The sequence below is a fragment of the Rhea americana genome, unplaced genomic scaffold, assembly GCF_003343005.1.
Source record: "Rhea americana isolate MKP2758 unplaced genomic scaffold, rheAme1 scaffold_13, whole genome shotgun sequence".
In the NCBI taxonomy this organism is placed as follows: Eukaryota; Metazoa; Chordata; class Aves; order Rheiformes; family Rheidae; genus Rhea; species Rhea americana.
The window spans coordinates 7,155,317-7,161,074 of record NW_028185372.1 but is presented as its reverse complement, the minus strand read 5'-3'; positions in this window follow the sequence as shown (position 1 = coordinate 7,161,074).

Sequence of the window (5,758 nt, the reverse complement as noted above, 5' to 3'; positions counted from 1 at the left end):
TCCTCCCCTTTTGACAGCAAACCTATGGGGGGTGGGCGGGTGCTGTTATTTTTTGAGCATAACGCAAGTGTTATGTAGGTCATCAGGCATATTGTCTTTTACTAATGCAATGACATTTTTCACACTTACACAAGACTATGGTTTGAATAGTTTTGTTAGACAATCTGAAGACTTTTCTAAGATCAAATAAGATGACTAAGGCCCTAAGAGCCTGATCCAAAACCAGTCGATCTTGTAGCCTAAAATATGCACAGTATTATCTCTCCGATGTTCTTAATGGTAAATGTGGAACACAAGTGTACTACTGGACTAACAGGCTTCTCATCACATTGTCCAAATCAAAGGAAAAGACTACAGATGAAATATTTTAGCATATTAAAGAAGATATTTCATGCTAATTCTAGGACAAAGTCTATATATAATGTTACTGTATTGCTTCTAGTTATTTATTTAGTGAAAAGGTAAAACAATCCAAATATAAGAAAGGAGAGAGAAACATTTGAATACCATGTAAGCAATCTTCATACCAGAAACAAATCTATAACAAACCTTAATCTGAACTGTAATCTGCATAAAATGTACCAGACCGAGGGCATAAAAATCTGAAGGTTCCTATCATCCYAGAAGGGCAAACATTATGTGGAACAGGACAAGAATTATTGTTGTTTGCCTCCTCATTTATTCTCAGCAGGCACATGAACTTCTGGTCCACTGAATGAAGATATTTACACATTGCTGAAAACAGTAGAGGTATAGAAGAGTGACTTGCAATCATGTTTGTTTGTTTGTTTGTTTGTTTAAAYCTTCATAGCATCTTGCTATAGGAAAATGCTATTTATATATTTTTCAAAAGAGAAACAAAACAAAAAAAATCAGTTTGTCAGGTTTGTACAAGAAGAAACTGAACAAAGAAGTAAATCTCAGGTTTCCAAATTCCACACAGTTTGTTAAGCACAGAAGCCCTGCTACTACAGGGATGTTCGCTGTCTCTGCTCACTTAGCCCACAAACTCAGCTAATAATTCAAACAAGATTGCCAGTTTAAATTTAGGACACTGTTAACTACTATTTTTGCTGCTGTTGGACTGTTTCATGACCTTCCATTGAAGAATCACGAAATGAAAAATGAGTCCACAATACTATCAACTCGTGCAACTTGATGACTTAGAAATGCAGGAACATCATATGTAATTGCCAATCTACATAGCAGTATAATCTATTTACTGATCTATTCAAATTTCTGTATGCAGAGCTTCTTGCATTAATTTATTAAAAGTAACATTTTGGGGTGTAGAAAGCAATAAATAATAAATTATGTAAAATCAACTGCAATATTACAATTACTTTACTGATCTCTCCCAGGCTTAAAATCTTCATTGTTCATTGAAATTAGACAAGATTTACATCAGTGCAACTATAGTCAGAACCTGTTTCTGCTTTTAACCTTTGGTCACCACTAGCCTTTGCTTTTAGGCTTCCTATTTATTTTGCTTATAAGATTACCAAAAAGTCAGACAACCTATCCAGGAAACAAGAAAAGTGAGGATAACAGGTGAAAACTCCTTTCCAAATATTCTTGTTTTCTTTCATAACCATGTGTTCCTCTGCAGAAGGAATACCTAATTGTAGCACAGGCAGTGACCATACTGCCAGAAGGTAACAAAGCACCAGAGCACAAAGGAAGAGGGGGAGATTTTTGAATGAGAGGTCTTGCTTCTGCTATAGTGCTCATTTACTTTGTAATTGCCTCTGCAGGTTGACATTTGTCAGTAAGTCAGATAAACAGCTGAAAATCATTTTGAGTTTTATTTACTTAGAGCTGTTTCTCCCTTCCCAGTGACATTTACATAAGTTTGTTTAACAGCAGGCTCTAAATCATTTACTGAAATTAGAACTGCAAATCCCAGTACTGACTGTTGCTGGCCTCAATATAATACTCAAACTCTCCTTAAATAAAACAAAACAAAACAAAACACCCCCCCCCCCAAAAAAAAATTTTCTATATCCAGTTCTTCTTTTTTCTGTTTTCTGCTCTTCTGGGTTTTTCTATGATATTATTTTGATGATAGCTGGCCACACACATTTACTGTTAAAATTTGTATTTTGGAACTCATTACCATCAGAATATGTACATCTTGCTTCTGCAGTTTTGAAGCTGGTGAACTTCAGTATTATTTTAACTAATTTTTCTTTGTAACTTTAGATTCTTGCCTGTTACATCAGTGAAGTAGGAGACGCTTATCACATAATTTGTCTTTTTAAACTAACCGTAGTTTGTCTTTCAAGGTGTTTGACTCTAAATTTCTAACTGCACCAGACAAAGGCATTCTGTAGCCCTGGTAGTGTTTTTTGTAACTGAATAAGTATCCTGAGTCAGTAAGTCATATTTTAATGTGACATTTTTCTTTAGGGATATTTATTCTTCCAGAGTAAGGATATGGTATTAACATGAGGGTACACAGCTTGTAATGTGCACATATGTTGTAATGCTTTGCCTTCCTGCTGCTAACTATCCTGTGACTTGCAAAGATGCGTTCCCTGTACAACAGACTTATGGAAAACTAAATGGACAAATACAAAATAGTGTGATTAAGGCAGTCTCTTTCAGTACTTTCAAAGATACTGAATGTTTTAGCTTTGCTTCTTGATTAGAAAAGCAGAGCAATATTTATTCTGTAATTCAGCTTTCCTAAACAGAACTCTCCAGGCAGCTTACATCAGTAAAAATTAAGGATTAGTACAACTACCTACTTGCTAATAAACAGAYATCAGTTGCCTTTTACCTAAGATTATTAAAAGGTAAGGCAACTGGTGATGGGGTGAAGAAATAAACACACCATCTACTTTGTTCTCTTAAAGAATGAAATTATCCCTACTGTGGAAAAGTAGTTTAGACTCAATTGCTGATATACTGCTAAGTTTCTTTTTTAGGGCACCCCTAATAATGAACATCTGGTGTTCATGTCATCCCAAACATGATGCACTGGWCATATTGTTCCTGTGTACCACTTTTGTTGAATGAATAGTACTGCTTTCTACAGCACTTCTATTCAAGTATTATCTTTGCCTGAATCTAGTCAACTACTGAAACCGCAAATTAAAGTAGAATRGCTGTAAGATATCTGGAGTATACTTGTCCCTCAAGGTGCTTTCCAAGACGATGCTTGCTGGACAACTGGTATCTAAACGGCTGACTATGCAGCTCTAAGAAACAKCTGTCAATTTTGTTCAGGTATGTTTGGAAGGATGCACATCCATTGGTATTATCACTCCTTTATGTTTTAAATTCCCATTTCCCCAGTATGAAATAACAAACAAGCCAATTTTATGACCATCTTCTCTTCAGAATTTGTTGACTGCTAGCAACTTTGAGCTGAGCAGATGTTGACCACAGGTTAAAATGTTCAAACTCATTAAAATGCATTGACGTAAACAGTAGATGATTAATTGATGTGCTCAGCACTTTTCAGGGTCAAACCCTAGTTATAAACATTTCTAGATAGATTGATTTTCATACAAGCTTTCTGGTCTTTTATGACAAGAAATATTTTTTGCCTCAGGGTTCAATTAAACACATATTTGTGCTTCTGTGAAGATGTTCACTTCTATTTTTGGAAGCAGAGTTACTACCTAATAGCTGTGATGTGAGGGTTTGCCCTATTAAAACACTTTGATTTTTTCTCTTCTATCTTGATACGTTATTTCCTGCTGACAAGCTTCTTTGTGAAGATAGCTAGCACTGCATTTGTGTATATACTGCAGTACAAAATCCAGCTTCTTTCTAGATGGAAGAAGTCCTATAGGCTTGCTACTGATTATTATGCTACTGAGGTTTATCTATACGGGCTAAAAGGCAGTTGTGTTACAGCAATTGTATTCTGCTTGTTATGCTACTGTTCAATGATAATCTTCATTTTTTGTCACAGAATGGATGATTTTGTAAACCGATGCTTTATTCAGCTCATGAACACTTGATTATAAACTAGAAAGAAAATTACACATATAAAACTGTCATTTGGGAATGAGCATTTTTCTCGCATGTATAAAAACGTCACATCTTCATAAGCAGATCTGAGATACTAGAATCACAGAAAACAGAGAGGTCTTCCCGTCCGTTCTCTCCATGTCAGAATCAATGCCAACTAAACCATTCCTGAAGAAGAAATTGTGAGCCCTCTGCCATTACTCCAATAAGCCACTTTTCCAAAAATCTCTGCTTGTTCTTGATGGTCTCTTTTAAATTCTCTTCAACTCACCTTTCATTTAGAGCATCCAAAGGCAGCAGCTCTTAGAATGATGTATTACTGCTGCTAAAAGGAAGAAAAAGGGGTTTAAAGATTCAGGGGAATTCACTGCAAAATGTAATAAATAAATAAATCACACACTACGACAGAAGATGGAAGATAAAAACACAAGTTTCTTACAGCTCCTTTGTTACGCTATTGAGATGCGTAGCTTAGCCACCGTTGTTCACCTGGTAGTTCCCAACGTTGAAAGAGCATCTCACGATCAGCAGAAAGTTGCCAGCAATGGCTGTTGCTAAGAGAAAATCAGCCAGAATACTGAATAGCAGGAAAGGCCAAGCCTGTATCCTTTCTTCCAGCCCATAGCTATTAAAATGCTAAAATTAGCACATATCCTAATGGTTCGAAGTAAACAATTTCATTTGCACTCACATAAATTGAATTAGATCTGCTGYGTCTGCTGTATTTGATACTGATTTCCAAAGTAAAGTTATAAGGGTCAAAGGAAACAAGTTTTTGTATATTGGGGATAGGAGGGAAACGAATGCTCTGCTGAGGACTGCCTGCCTTTCGCGGGGGCCTTCTCAGCACGCTCTCAACTTGACTGAATGCTGTAACTGAGCTGGTGCGCAAAAGACAGTCATTCGTTGTGAAATCAGAGTRACAACCACCTGCACAGTTTATTAGATCCAAGCCAATCACTTACTTTATATCCTAATGAATGTGTGGTCCTATTTACTCTTGAATTCTCATTCACTCTTTCTTTCCTCTTTGCTCCTTACCTGCTTTTGCAATCCCTTATACTACACTGCAAGTCTTTTCTTTCTTTTTTTTTAAAAAACAAAATCCCACCTCATCTGATATTTTCTTTCTGGATTTCATATCCCTCAGTCATACTGAGGGAAAAAAAAAAAAAAAAGCATCCTTTTTTTCTCCAGCAGGAGAGCTGGTGCTGCTAACGCAGGCTGTTGAAAAGCCGATGGGTTGGATRTCAGCTTCCATTACGAGACACTAGTCCTGCTTTTGCAAGTGGTTGGGGGAATTAYGCTGTGTAAGAGAGAAGACAAATGTCTTACCTTCCTAAATCAGACTTTTCAGAGGAAAGTTTACTCTAAGATCCAGCTGAATGCAAGTTAATGACTTTGGCCCCCCCAGCCAAACGTTTGTTTCTGCTGAGGTTAGCTTCAAAGCTCCTGTCCACATGCATCAGGAGTAACTTTTGAAGTTTTGATTACTCTCTGCACGGTGTAAAAACGCCCGGCGCTTTCAGGACGTTCCGGTAGCGACGGATAAGCCAGCGTCGCGCCAGCGCTGGCGGGGTAAAAGCTCCTTCTCTGCCGCGGCTCGGGGCCAGGCACGGGGCTGCCCACGGAGCGAACGCGAACACGCGCACGTGCAGCGCGGGCGCGCGCGGGGCTGCCGCGGCGTTCCCGCACCGCCGGGCGTTCCCGCACCGCCGGGCGTTCCCGCACCGCCGGGCGTTCCCGCACCGCCGGGCGTTCCCGCACCGCGGCC